Source organism: Tamandua tetradactyla, chromosome 6, assembly GCF_023851605.1.
Source record: "Tamandua tetradactyla isolate mTamTet1 chromosome 6, mTamTet1.pri, whole genome shotgun sequence".
Classification (NCBI taxonomy): domain Eukaryota; kingdom Metazoa; phylum Chordata; class Mammalia; order Pilosa; family Myrmecophagidae; genus Tamandua; species Tamandua tetradactyla.
The window spans coordinates 8,977,577-8,993,272 of record NC_135332.1 but is presented as its reverse complement, the minus strand read 5'-3'; positions in this window follow the sequence as shown (position 1 = coordinate 8,993,272).

Below are 15,696 nucleotides of genomic sequence, written 5' to 3'. Positions count from 1 at the left end.
TTGCAAGACATATACATAGTGTGATATTATGTTTCATATAAATACACATGTACATTTGTGTACCTGTTACATCTAGAAAACCACTTGAAGGATATACTCCAAAGTGCCACAGAAGGGGGTTCTGGAGCGAGGGGCAATGGTTAAGTGCTCCTTTACAAAAACTTATAGTCCTGCATTTTGGGTTTCTTATAATAGCTCTGTATTATTTACATTTTTTATTGTGTTCTTTTTTTGCTATTTTTATCGAGAAATATCCACACACATAAAGTCCAACCATTGTATACAACTCACAACATCATCACATAGTTGTGTGTTCATCTCCACGATCATTTTTAGAACATTTGCATCATTGCAGAAAAAGAAATAAAAAGAAAAAAAAAACTCATACATCCCATGCCCCATGCTCCTCCATTTCACTCACCCCCAGTATTTCAATCTACCCAGTATTTTATACTTTATCCCCCTTCCATTATTTACTTATTTTTAATTCTTAATTTCTTACTCATCTGTCCATACCTTGGATAAAAGGAACATCAGTTACAAGGTTTTCACAATCACCCAGTCACCTTGTAAAAGCTATAGAATTATACAATCATCTTCGAGAATCAAGGCTACTGGAACACAGCTCTGCAGTCTCAGGTACTTCCATCCAGCTGCTCCAATACACCATAAACTGAAAGGGTCTGTGTTATATTTTAAACAATGCTATTTCCATTCAAAGCAAGGAAAAAGCAGTCCTTTGGGGCTGAGTCTTGGAGGAGCAAGGATTAACCTGTCCAAAAGGCAGGGGAAAGATGGTCTAGGCTGAGGAAGCAAAGCCACAAGAAGGCACGGCACACCTGGCAACATGCGTCGCACCTGGCAGCCGTCACCACAGAGCACCTCTCTTTCTGGAAACCCCCCTTGCGTTTCTGGGTCACTTCTTTCCAGGCTGCTCAGTAGCACCTGTCAGCCAAGGAGCGAGTGGCCCTGAGGGAATGGGGCACCGACTAACAACTGAGGTTTATTGGGTGCAGTTTTGTGGAGACCATGAAGATTAAACTGACCTACTTCTATCGATATTCTAGAGGCTGGAGGCTCAGGACTGGATACCCCATGGTGGGGACAGCCTGGAGCCCGTGGTCAGTGGACTTGGGTTCAAGTTGAGGCACCAGCACTTCCTTGACAGTCCCGTCTTGGACAAAATTCTTTGCCTGTAGGAGACTCAGTGTCTTTATTTACAAAATGGGGACAGCCAGAACCTCTGCCCCACCAGGTTGCTATTTTTCTAAAAAACACTTTTTATTATGAAGTATAACATATGCAGAAAAAAAAGATAAATTTCAAAGTACAGTTTAACAAATAGTTATAATGCAAATTTCAAAGTAAAGTATGGGTTACAGTTCCACAATTTCAGGTATTTCCTTCTGACTCTCTAATACACTAGAAACTAAAAAGAAATATCTACATAATGATTCGGTTGTCATAATCATTTGTTAAATCCTTACTTCTCGGTTACAACTCCTTCCTCTTATGTTGATCATTCTCTCAGTCTTCAAGAATATCTGGGCAATGACCATTCTATCTTCATGCTGGAAAGGGGAATTGACATTATAGGGTAGGGAAATGCAACTACCTCTGGGTACCTATTCTAGTTTGCTAGCTGCTGGAATGCACCACACCAGAGATGGATTGGCTTTTAATAAAAGGGGATTTATTTCATTAGTTCTTCAGAGGAAAGGCAGCTGACTTTCAACTAAGGTTCTTTCTTACATGGGAAGGCACAGGGCGATCTCTGCTGGCCTTCTCTCCAGGCCTCTGGGTTCCAACAACTTTCCCCGGGGTGATTCCTTTCTGCATCTCCAAAGGCCTGGGCTGAGCTGCGAGTGCTGAGATGAGGCATGCTGAGCCGCTTGGGCTGTGCTACGCTGAGTCTCTCATTTAAGCACCAGCCAATTAAGTCAAACATCATTCATTGCAGCAGGCCCGCCTCCTAGCCGACTGCAGATGTAGTCAGCTACAGATGAGGTTCACATCCCATTGGCTCATGTTCACAGCAACAGAACTAGGTGCCTTCACCTGGCCAATTTAACAACTGACTCTAACTACCACGGTACCTCTGGATTTCAGGGTTTATCTGGCACAGGAGCAGACTGGAGGTTTTACCTTTCTGAAACTTAGTAAGTAAAACTTATATAGAGCATGGATAGAGCCCTGGGTTTTCTTTAGGGTTTTCAGGAATACTGTTGGTTGGGGTTTGGCACATGGTGGCAATTTGTAATATCTGGCTGAAACTTAGATAAGAGGAACCTTCAGAATAGCCTCCTGACTCTATTTAAAATTTCTTAGCCACTGATACCTTATTTTGTTACATTCCCTCTTCCCTTTTTGGTCAAGTAGGCATTCTCAATCCCATGATGCCAAGGTCATGTTCATCCCTGGGAGTCATTTCCCACATTTCCAGGGAGACTTATATCCCTGAAAGTCATGTCCCACATAGTAGGAAAGGTAATGAGTTTATTTGCAGAGTTGGGTTGAGAGAGAGAGAAAGAAAAAGGCCACATCTGAGCAACAAGAGAGGTTCTCTGGGGATGACTCTTAGGCATGTTTATATGTAGGCTTAGCTTCACCACTATAGACATAAATTTCATAAGGGCCAGCCTCAAGATCGAGGGCTTGGTTTATTGATAATTGGGAGTCCACAATGCTTGAGAGAATTTCTCAGGTGGGGAAGTTTAATAGTTCCATATTTTTTTCTCCAGTCCCTCAAGGGACTTTGCAAATACTTTTTTATTATCTGCCCCCAATACTCTGGAATCTATATAGAATCACCACATCTCATTTTCTATTTCAGACTCCATGTATTTAGGTTGTTTAAACAAACTGGCCAAACAGGTTAACTTAGATTGTGTGCTACAGAAAATTTTAAGTTTTGGACAAAATAAACATCTCTTCCTTTGGTTTTACACAGAGGGTGAAGTTCTAAAATACAGACAATATCATCCTTTACCCTTTATTCTGATTTGCTTCCCAACCAGATCAGCTTCATTCTTATGTCTAATTGAAGTCTGATCTCTTTGTTGGCTTCGTTAACAGCTGCCATATGGAGCAATGCTGACTTTCAGAGCTGCAGAGCTACAACTCCGAGTCTCAGGTTTTCACACAGGTACCCATAGACCCAGGGAACTACCAAGTTATACACATAGAGCACAATTTCTCAGAATTTAGAAGCTACACTTCTGTCTCAGGAATAAATGTGACTGCTGTAAAAGTTTACAATCTAGACCCCAATTTTTACATAAGCATTTTCTAAATTAGACCCACAGGGTTACTGTGAGGATAAAACAAGGCAGAGAAAAGCCCCTTACAACCAAATGCTCATCATCAGAAGGAGCCCCCTCAAGGAATAAGAGTGCAGGGCTAAACCCAAGAGACAAAAACACAAAGTCCAAGTCAGTTTTTGCCAAGAAATCAGCACCCATGACAAGCACTTGTGATGTGTCCTCATGGTTGGACATGCTGGTCACAAGTTCTAATTTTGGAACTATGTGCTGACTAATCAGTCCTTTCATGTGAGTCATCAGCAGTGGTCTAACTCTCTAGACCAGGGACTCTCCTATTAATAATTTGGAGATTATATATATATATATGTATATGTATTTAATAAAAAGAAAGCAGTGATTTATTTCATTTTCATCCAACGAGGCTTAACTCACAGTCTTCTTTTAAACTCTCTTTATTGTGAAATATAACATATATACAAAAAAGCAATAAATTTCAAAGTACATTTTAACAATTAGTTATGGAACAGATTTCAGAATTTGGTATGGGTTACAGCTCCACAATTTAAACTTTTTCCTTCTAGCTGCTCCAGGACACTGGAGACTAAAAGAAATATCAATACAATGATTCAGCAGTCATACTCATTTATTTATTTATTTTTTCGCATGGGCAGGCACCAGGAATCAAACCCCGGTCTCCAGCATGGCACACAAGAACTCTACCTTCTGAGCCACTGTGGCCTGCCACATGTTTATTTATTAAATCCTATCTTCTCTGTTATAATTACTCCTTCTCTGATCCTTTTCCAAGTCTTTAGGAATATTTGGATTATGCCCCATTCTAATATTTTAGAATGTTGAAAAGGGGTGTCAACGATATGGGATAGGGGGATGCAACTGGCTGATGTTCTAGAGAGGGTGGCCTCTCTGGGTTTCAGGACTTATCAGTTCTAGCAACCATCTGAAGGTTTTAGTTTTCTGAATAGTAAACTTAGTGCATGCAACTTTTGTAGGATCTCAGATAGAGCCCTGGATGTTTCTTAGGGTTAACAGGAATACTGTTGGTTGGGGTTTGGCAAACCTTAGCAATTAGCACTATCTAGCTGAAGCTTCTGTAAGAGTAGCCTCCAGAGTAGCCTCTCAACTCTATTTGAACTCTCTTAGACATTAATATCTTATTTTGTTACATTTCTTTCTCCCCTTTCAGTCAGGAAGGCATTGTGGATCCCACCATGCCAGAGCCAGGCTCGTCGCTGGGTTAATGCACAGTCTTGATGGCAAACACAGCTCCTGAGACGGCAGGTACTAAACAGAACTAGCCAGGATCCCTTCCGCTTTACCGCCGTCTCATACCTTCTCTCGCATTCACTCTTCGGCTTCCCTCACTTTTACATCCACACCTCTGTTGATTCAGGGTCCAGCCTGGCCAGCTGAGCAAAATATTTTTAACAGCAATCCAAATAACTTTATCCTCTTATAAAACACGAGATGATTCTGCTCATATGGATGGCTATAAAGTGATTTTGAAACTGATTAGGCTTTTATCGAGGGACTTGGGAATGACTGAGTGTGATGACGTTACTTCATTTCAAGGGTGAATATTTCTTCCTCCTTATTGTTTGGATTTCTTACTTGAAGTCTTCTTGAGCTTGTTTCCAGAATTATATTTGTTAACATTTAATGCTTTTCTCGGCGTGACTTTTTGGCGGGGAAGTAAGGGGGACGGACGTCAGCTTCAGGAAGCCACGGGCTTGGTCCCAGCTGAGCCACTTGCTGGCTTTGCTGACTGTGTGGCCTGGGACAAGGGGTCACTGATGCGCTCTAAGTTCATTTCTTTATCTCTGAAGCTGGAGTAGAGGGTCATTAAAAGGATTACATAAGACATAGCAAGCATTCCATAAATACTAGACATTATTATTATGCACTTGTGCCTTAAAGGAATGGATTCTGCCATTTGCTGTAATAGAGACCCAGAAAAGCAGAGTGTTGTCGTTGAGAGAAAACACGGGGTGCCACCTGGGTGTGATCCAGCACAGCAAGAATGAATTAGCGTCACATTATCCAAGCTCCCAGAGAGAACAGTGCGGAAAAACCCCAATGCATTCCTGTGAGGAGCGCACTCAGAGGGCCGAACACCTGCGTGCACAGATGGCTCATTCACGCCCCGGGGCCTGGCTCACCAGCTCGCAACAAGTTTGCTTGGGGAATTCCCTAGATGATTCCAATGGCTCTTATCACTCAAAGGCCTGATAAACTCATCTCCATGATAAATCAGAGCTGTCTCAGACCTGGAAATTGAAGCTCCTGGGACTATGCTGGAGCGCATAACCAAGGTCTGTCTCTTTGACTCTTCACTTTCTATTTATCAGTCAACCCCCCTTCTGATTGGCACGTTTTTAAGATATGTTACAAGAGGACCCTAGAAGTGTTTTTGTAAGTGAACTTTTTCTTATTTTCTCCAACCACAATCAAGTCTTGCTGAGGGGCTCCTTCTGACTTATTAAGATGATTTTACATATTTCTGTTCTAATTCATTGTGTGATAGTTTTATGGTTTCATGCTCTGTGCTGGTTTGAAAGTATTATGTACCCCTGAAAAGCCATATTTTCATCCTGATCCAATCTTGTGGGGGCAGCTGTTTCTTTTAAACCTGTTCAATACTATAGGTTGGAAACTTTTGATTAGATTATCTCCATGGAGATGCGATAGACCCAATTCTGGGTGTGATCTTTTGATTAGATGGAGATGTGACTCCACCCATTCCAGGTGGGTCTTGATTAGATAACTAGAGTCTTTAAAAGGAGAAACATCTTGGAGAAAGCCAGAAACAACAGAGCCCACAGAAACCTCAGAGCAGACAGAGAGAGAGAGCTGACAGAAACTTCAAAGCAGAGGTGACACAGATGCCGACATTTGGAGAACAGAAGTCTGGAGATGGTTGGAGCCCATCAGACATCACCATGAGATGTTAAACAAGCCAGAACCTGGAGAGAGCCAAGGGAAGCCAAGAGATGAAAGCCAGCCCTGGAGAAGCAAAGTGAGGAACCCCCACAGGAACAGAGGCTGAAAGCAATGGAGCCCAGGAGCAAGGGACAAGCAGATGCCAGCCACGTCAATACACAGATGACAGAGGTGTTCCAGAGGCATCTGCTTTTCTTGAATTTAGGTATCTTTTACTGGATGCCTTAGTTCGGACATTTTCAGAGGTTTAGAACATTAACTTATAACTTATTATATTACCATAAAGGGAATATAATAAAAAGCCATTCCAGTCCTGGTATATAGCATTCCAGCAGCTTGCAAACTAATATATTCTCCAAATGGAGTTTTCAGATAAAATGCTGGATGCCCAATTAGATTGGAATTTCAGATAAACAACAAATAATGTTTTGGCATAAGCATGCACCAAATACTGCATGGGACATATACTGACATGAAAACATAGTTCAATGTTTATCAGAAATTCTAATTGAAGGGGCATATTGTTTGTTTATTTGCTGAATCTGGCAGTCTTACGTCCAAGGGAGGTCTTATGTCCATATTTCCAAATTCTTGGAGCGGTGGCTACCTTATTATTTTTTATACAACCCATGCACAGTTCTGGGAAGGCAAGAAAGGTCATGTTATGTGCACAAAGACACATTCCACACAAATAGTGACTGTCTCCCTGTGCAAGGCTCAGTGCTGTGCCTCAGGGAGAGTGACATCCGGTAAGACTCAAGCCTTGCCTAATACAAGGCAGAAGCCAGGCACACGAGGGAGGTGCCCCATGCACCACTGGCAGCCAGAGGACACGGTGGGGGATCACATTTGCCTGGGTTGACAGGAGGAGGAAAGGTTCCCTGTAGGGGTGGCATCTGAGATGCACTTAAAAATATCAACAGGTGGAGTCTGGGCAGTCATGCATTCAAGGGGGAGGGGGTGAGTTGAGCACCCAGAGTGAAGAGGAAAAAGTTAAGACATTCTTGGTGATTTTGTTTGGTGGGAACATACAAAACATAAAGAGATGACAGGGGAATAATGCTGGAAAAAGTCATTTAGATTAAATAAGCATACAAAAAAAACCCCGAAAAAAAACACAGAACCTGGAGTCACCAAAGCTTTTTTCAAATACTGAAATATTCCCTGAAATTCTCTAAGGAGAGGAGGTGAACTTTAATCTTGTTCTCCAAGGAACGTTTGTTTTGTTTTGTTTTGTTTTTATCACATCTAGGGTAATTGCATTCACAAACAGATTCTGCTACCATTAAACACTTAATTACCATGAAACGTTTCCTTTAAAAGAGGAAATATTTTGGAAAAAATGATAGAGCCACAAGACCCACGAGAGCCCACTCAGCCAGAAACCTTTGGAGATGAAGGAAGAAAATGCCCCTGGGGAGCTTCATGAAACGAGAAGCCTGGAGAGAATGCTAGCAGACGTCGCCATGTTTACCATGTCCAGGTGAGACAGAAAGGCAAGAGAGAAACCCAGAAGCAGAATTCTCGGGTCTGAGAAATAACCAGGTGTGTTCAGATGAAGCAGCAAATGTCTAGGGGAAGATGGCTAATGGAAGAAAATACAAATATCTTTTGCTATATGGGTTAGATGCTATCCAGGGAAGTTGAGCAGGAAAAGAATTTCTGAAAAGTAAATTACTTCCCCACGTTTCAATAAAAAGCCAGAGTCCTGGGCTCTCAAATCCAATCTGCTCACTTATTATATGGCCTTTAGGCAGTGTCTAAGCTAAAAACCCGAAGGAGACCAGTTTTCTCACCTGTAAAATGAAGGGGTGGTGCAAAGGGCTGCATTTCTTTCCAACCAATCCAAAGGAAAGTTCTTGATGATGAAGGTATCAGCAGCAGAGCACGCCCTCCCAGGGGGCCCCAGGCACCTGAGGCCCCTTGGTTCCTTTCTCAGTGAAACAAATGCTGATTGAGCCATCCCAGGAATGAGCTGTCCCGAGGAGGGCTGGAGGGTAGGATTCCTTCTTCCAGCTTTCAGAGATGTGGGCTCGTCTTGGGAAGAAGAGGCCCAGATAGTAATTTGTTACATTTGTGGTGGTTATAGGTTGACTTGTGTCCTCCAAAAAGATATGCTCAAGACCTAACCCTCTGTGCTGGTTTGAAAAGATTATGAAAAAAAGCCATGTTTTAATCCTGAGCCATCTTGTGGTGACAGCTGTTTCTTTTAATCTCCATTCAGCACTATAAATTGGAAACTTGATCTGATTATCTCCACAGAGATGTAATTCACCAAATTGTGGGTATTAGCTTTTCATTAGAGGGAGATGTGTCTTTCCCCATTCTAGGTGGGTCTTGATTAATTTACTGGAATCCTTTAAAAGAGGAAACATTTTGGAAAAAGCGATAGAGCCACAAGACCCACTCAGCCCACTCAGCCAGAAACCTTGGGAGATGAAGAAAGAAAATCTCCCTTGGGAGCTTCATGAAACAAGAAGCCTGGAAAGGATGCTAGCAGACGTTGCCATGTTCACCATGTGCCTTTCCAGTCGAGAGAGAAACCCTGAACGTCATTGGCCTTCTTGAACCAAGGTATCTTTCCGTGGATGCCTTAGTTTGGACATTTCTATAGACTTGCTTTAATCTGGACATTTTCATGGCCTTAGAACATGTAAACTTGCAACTTAATACATTCTCCCACTTAAAAAGCCATTCTGTTTCTGGTATATCGCATTCCGGCAGCTTGCAAACTAGAACACACCTGGCTGGCCCCTGAATGTGACCCCAACTGGAAATAGGATCTTTGAAGAAATGATTCGTTAAGAGGAGGCCAAATGGGCTGAGGGTGGCCCTAGCCCAAAAGGCTAAAAAGGGGGGAGCTAGACACAGACCAGAGGCACAGGGGAGGAGGCCATGGGACATCTATGGCAGATATTGGAGTGGCGCTTCTGCAAGCCAGAAAACACCAGAAGCTGCAAGAGGCAGGTACAGGGTCTCTCCATGTTTCAGAGGGAGCCTGAACCTGCTGATACCTTCATTTTGAATTTCCACCTCCAGCAGGGTGATAAATACACTTCTATTGCTTTAAGCCGTCCAAGTTGCAGCACTTTGTTCTAGCAGCCCCAGGAACTAAGAGAGGGACCCCATGACCCAGGAATACTGCATGGGTGTTCATCCGCCTAGAGCCCTCCCATTGGATCCAGGCTGCAAAAGGCGCTGTGCCAGCTCGGGGCCTGGACCTGAAGCAAGGCCCAGCATTCCACCACCGCACTGAGCTGAGCTGCCGTAGGACCGTGAAGAGAGGCCCCAAGGGGAGGCAGACGTCCTGAGACTAAGGCAGAAGAGAACCACAGCAAAAAGCTGAGGCCACGGTCAGAGCCTGCAGCCCCGCTGCTAGGTGTCTGCCTGGAGGAACTGAGTGTGGGGACACGAATGGACATTTGCACACGGGTGTCTATGGCGGCAGCGTTCTCGATTCACAATGAATGGAGGCGGCCTAAGGATACAACGACCGAGGAATGGAAGGGGGAACTATGGTGCATACAGACAAATGGACTACTGAGTGGCTGCAAGAAGGACCAGAGTTGTGAGGCATGCAACTAAGTGAATGGACCTTAGGAGCTGTTATGGTGAATGAAATGTCAGGAACAAAAAGACAAATACTATCATGCCTCACGCATATGAACTAACCAGAATATACAAACTCAGAAAATTGAAGTTGAGAACGGGGGTTATCACACTGGGGCCTATTATAAAGGGTCCTAGACTGTAAGCTCTTACAGCTGTCACATATATTCAGGAGTTATAACTGATATTTCTAAATTCTGAGATTCTGTTTGTGTATAATCTGGTCATTCCTTGGAACTGTTTGTGTGACACCTGAGACTCAGGTGAATGCTGAAGCTGTGAAAGTCAACACCACCCCATGCAGCAACTTTGTTTTTAACTTTGCTAAAAAGTTGAAAAAGGGATTTAACTTGCATGGTCAGTTTATTTGAACACCATAATTAACATGGAATCTTGAATAGGGCATGAGATTTATTTATTTTTTTTTTTAACACGGGCAGGCACCAGGAATTGAGCCTGGGTCTCTGCATGGCAGGTGAGAACTCTGCCACTGCGCCACCATCGCCCACCCAGGGCATGAGATCTTGTTGGTTTGTACAGGTTAGTGTGATGCCCCAATACATCCCAGAGTAATCTTGGCAGAGAATAAAAATATTTGCAAAGTCCCCTTGAGGGAGTGGGGAAAAAAGAGGAACTATTAAACTTCCCCACTTGGGGAATTCCTGATATTCTTGCAAGCAGTGGGGACAACCAATTTAATATGCCAAGCCCTCAATCTTGGGGTTTGATCCTATGAAACTTATTCCTGCAAAGGAGAAGCTAAACCTACTTATAATTATGTCTAAGAGTCCCCCCCCCCCCCCCGAGAGAACCCCTTTTGTTGCTTGGATGTGGCCTCTCTCTCTAAGCCAACTCAGCAGGTGAACTCACTGCCCTCCCTCTACACGGGACATGACTCCCAGGGGTGTAAACCTCCCTGGTAATATGGGACAGGACCCCTGGGGATGAGCTGGGACCCAACATCATAGGACTGAGAAAACCGTCTTGACCAAAAGAAGGAAGAGAGAATTGAGACAAAATAAAGTTTCAGTGGCTGAGAGATTTAAAACAGAGTCAAGAGGTTATCCTGGAGGTTATTCTCACACATTATACAGATATCCCTTTTTAGTTTATGGTGCACTGGAGTGGCTGGAGGGAAATACCTGAAACTGTAGAGCTGTGTTCCAGTATGTGATTGTGAAAACCTTGTGTCTGATGCTCCCTTTATCCAGGGTATGAACAGATGAGTAAAAAATAATAAGGAAAAATAAATGAATAATGGGATGGGGGACAAGAGGTAAAAAAATAATTGGGTATTAGCAATTCTAGTGGTTAATGCGATGGAGGAGTAAGAGATATGTGATATATGGTTTTTTCTTTTTCCTTTTTATTTCTTTTTCTGGAGTGATACAAATGTGCTAAAAATGATCATGGTGATGAATACACAACTATATGATGCTAATGTCAATCACTGATGGTATTCTTTGGATGGACTGTATGGTATGTGAAGATATCTCAATAAAAATATTCAAATAATACAAAAAAAAAGGGCTGAGGCCCCAGATACAGCCCCCACCCCATCAAGCCATTCCTGCAGCCCCCCAGACATCTGAGCCAAGCTGGCTGCGACCCCTGACCCTAGGGCGCCGTGTTCGATGTTCCCATGCAGAGAAAGACAAGTCGTCCCCACTGGGCGCCGTCTAATTTCCTGGCCCAAAGAACTGCCAGCAAATAGCCTCTAAGGTTTTGGGTAGTTTGTTCCACAGACGTAGGTCATGAGTCAGCGTACTCCCAGGAAGGGTAAAACGCCTGTAAAAATGTCAGGAATCTGTGCCGTCCAGCTGGCCCGGTCCCTGCGGGGCAGAGAAAGGCGCGTGTCCAGCTTAGCCCCAGGCAGAGTGCGGGCCGCTGGAGGCTGAGGGGTGGGGGTGGGGGGGCCCTTGGGGCCCCATTTCCAGGGCTGGGCGGGGCTGGCAGATGCCGGCCTTTCTCGCTCCCAGAAGCCCTGACCACAGCGCCCCAGCCTGCCTTTGTCCAGCTAGTTGAGGCTTCCCCCAAAGAGGGATGTCATGGGGGGGCTGCGTTGGTGGGGGGGGGGGCTGCTATGGAGTCAGCGTGGCCTCAACGGGCAGACCCCCGCAGGCCCCCCACCCTCCCGGCAGAAGCGGGGGCACACGCACGGGGCCGGGGGAAAGCACACCTCACGGGGCAGCTAGGGCAGTGCCTCCCGCTCTTCACTCCTCCCGCAGCAGGAGACAGGACGGGACAGCTGGCCGGAGGGGCTGAGGGCACGGAGGGGAGCAGGGAAGCTAAATCCAGGGGATCCGACTGGAGGGCCGGAGGGCTTCACACTGGGCTTTGAGCCCTGCACACGCTTTGAGGGGCTTGGGAGGGGGTGGGGTGTCTGTCCTGCTCGCCTGGCCCCCACCCCGACACAGGCAGAGACCCCAACTGCAGAGACAGGCGTTCTGGGGGGAGTGGAGGGTTTGGGGGGTGGTAGTAGGAAAGGTAAGCATGAAACCCCAACGCAGGGTCAAGGCAGTGTACGGACCAGCCCATTCCCCAAGGCAGGCAGTGCTGTCTGGTCACCCTGTGAGCTGGAGGTGATCGATGAGAAGTTTCTCGGCGATTTGGTGGTGGAAATTTGGTGACTAAAATAAAGTGGGGGTTGGGGGGTGCCAGGGAAGGGAAGAAGCTGGAAAGGTCAAAGACGGGTCTGAGGCGGGTGATGGAGAAGATGATGCGCCCTTCACAGAAACAGGAAGTCAGAAGGGAGAGCTGAGCTGGGAGGCAAAGAGGACTTGCTGGCTGTTGGGGAAGTTGGAAAGTGAGAAGGCTCCAGCTCCAGAGGAAACAGGCAGTGGAGGGACAAAGTCTCAGCCCAGGGGATATTCCCATCGGGACTGGCTGTGATAGGCCAAAAAATATCCCCTACCCCCCCAAAAAAGCCACCCATGTCCAGATACCTGGACCCTGTGAATGTTACCTCCTGGCATAAAAGGGTCTTTGTAGATGTGATTTAGTAAAGGATCTTGGGATGGGGCTCAGCCTGGCTTATCCAAGTATTTACCAGAATCCATAGGAGGGAGCTGGGAGATTTCATCACACACAGAGCGAAGAGGATGATGTGAAGATGGAGCACGAAGCGGTTTGAAGATGCTGGTCTTGAAGATTGAAGGGACGGCGCCACCAGCCAAGGAATGCCCAACAGCCTCCAGAAACTGGGATTGGCAAGGAACAGATTCTCTTCTAGAGCTCCCAGAGGGAGCCCGGCCAAGCCACATTGATTTTGGACTTCTGGCTTCTAGAACTGAGAGAGAATCCATTTCTGGTAAGCCCCCAAGGTTGTGGTAAATTGTTACAGCAGCCACAGGAGACGAAGACACTGGCTGTCCCATAAGTCACAGACTCTCAATTCACAGCCAGGACCTCCAACCTGGGCCCCAGGTTTTACTTGGGGTATCTCTTCATCCTTGGACAATACTGCGAGGAGGAACTGTTAGTACCCCATTTCACAGAGGAAACTGAGGCACAGAGAAGGAGGGTAACTTTCCCAAGGTCACAAAGCTTTGTGACAAACCCAGTTCACGTTGAGATCCGTGTGCCTCCAGAGGTGACTTCCAAATACTCTGCTGCCTCTCTCTTAGCTAAGAACACGTAGTCCTACAAATACTATACCTGCAAGTTTCCGGCCCTCTTAACCGAATCGGTGCCCTACTCTCAGGGTCCCATATCATAAAAGCCATTGTGGGAAACAACTGCTTTTCAAAGCCTGCCTCTGTCACAGGGTTGTGGCTCCTTGTGCTCCTTCCTCCTAACCCTGATTTGTCACAAATTGGGACCCTAAGAAGCAGGAGCTTGTTCCAGGTCTTAAAGCTGGCCCTGAGATTTCATGCAGAGCCTTCCCACCTGACACACTGAATATTTTAGGAGCAGATGAGCTTACATGTGGAAAGCACTGGGGGCTTGGTGGCATGTTCTGAGACCATGCTCCAGAGTGGGAAGGAAAGGGGACGCACTCCCCTGGGCACGCCCCTGGGCATGGTGGCCACCCCGCCACAGCCACCTCCCTTCTCTGGAGGAAACGTGGGGAATCAAGACCTGGAGTGTCTCAGTCACTGATCAGTTTGTGGTGGGAACCCTGACCCCAACAGGCCCATCCATTGGCTGCCAGATGGCCCAAAAGGGCTCCCAGCAGTTGGCTGGTGAACTGGAGAAGATTGGACCAGAGAAAGAGAGAGAATGAATGGAAAGGAACTATCCCATTTTCTCTGTATCTTTCAATGTTGCTTGACTTAAATGTTTGAAAAATGAATGTTACAACTTTCACCTGCTAAGGAATGTTTAATGTCTGCCTTAATACAATGCTAACTCTAAAAAAATACCAGTTGTGTGTTTTCTCAAAGTAAAAAAAAAAAAAGTCAACCTGAACCTGTGGTCATTGATTTCAAAATGGTTTATTCCTGCGGTGCTCAGCTGACCACAGTTTGGGGTGCATATAGATTTTGCTTACAGATCCTAATACGAGACTAAACTTCTTCTTACCGTCTCTCTCCAGCCACCATCATCAACACAACTCCTAACCCAGGGCAGCTTTAGCTGAGTATTACCACAAGCAAATGAAACCTCAGCCTGAGAACTTCACACATAGACTTCCGGTAGCTGTGGGGAGAGGTTGGCCAGGCGACAAACAAAGGAAACAAAGAGGACATGAGAGGGAAGTGGGGAGGGAGGAAAGCAAAGAAATGGAAGGAGCTAAAAATAAAAGTAGATAAAAAAATAATAATGGCCACCCCCAACTCCCATCCCATGTCTGGCACTGTAGCTGTTTTCTGCATTTAATGTTTACTGCAAACTTACTGGGTGTTACAGTTGTCATAGGTGAAGCAACTGGCACCCATAAAGGCTGTCATTTCCCTAAATTCACACAGCTTGCTAGGGAGGGAGGCCAGAATTTGAACCCATGTTCATCTTACATCAAAGTCCATGATTTTCTCCATTCAATCAGAGGAGTACTATACTCACTCCTTAAAGAAACTTAGAAAAGAAAAAGGAAAAGCAGCACAGTAATTCTCTAGAAAAACCATTGTTTAGAGTTGAAAGCCTGGATGAAAGAAAGTGGTGAGTTATGTTATTTGCTGGATTTGCGGGTTTGGGCCTCTTGTATTATTGAGCAAAAAGTTCATTAAAGAAATAGATCCTGTGCTGGTTTGAAAGGATGTATGGACCCTAGAAAAGCCATGTTTTAATCCAAATTCCATTTCGTAAAGGCAGAATAATCCCTATTCAATAGTGTATGTTTGAATCTGTAATTAGATCATCTCCCTGGAGATGTAACCCAATCAAGAGTGGTTGTTAAACTGGATTAGGGAAGATGTGTCTCCACCCATTTGGGTGGGTCTTGACTGGTTTACTGGAGTCCTATAAAAGAGGAAACATTTTGGAGAATGAGAGATCTTTGAGAGAGCAAAGAATGACATAGCGATGAGAAGCAGAGTCTACCAGCCAGCGAACTTTGGAGATGAAGAAGCAAAACGCCTCCCGGGGAGCTTCATGAAACAGGAAGCCAGGAGAAGAAGCTATCAGATGATGCCATGTTCACCATGTGCTCTTCCAGATGAGAGAGGAACCCTGAACATCATTGGCCTTCTTGAACCAAGGTATCTTTGTCTGGATGTCTTTGACTGGACATTTCTATAGAATTGTTTTAATTGGGACATTTTCTCAGCCTTAGAATTGTAAACTAACAACTTATTAAATTCACCTTTTAAAAAGCCATTCTGTTCCTGATATATTACATTCCGGCTGCTAGGAAACTAGAACAGATCCCACAAAGGCTGCCGAGAAAACACAACCCTTCTAGGCTTTCTTCTAATAAGGACTTGTG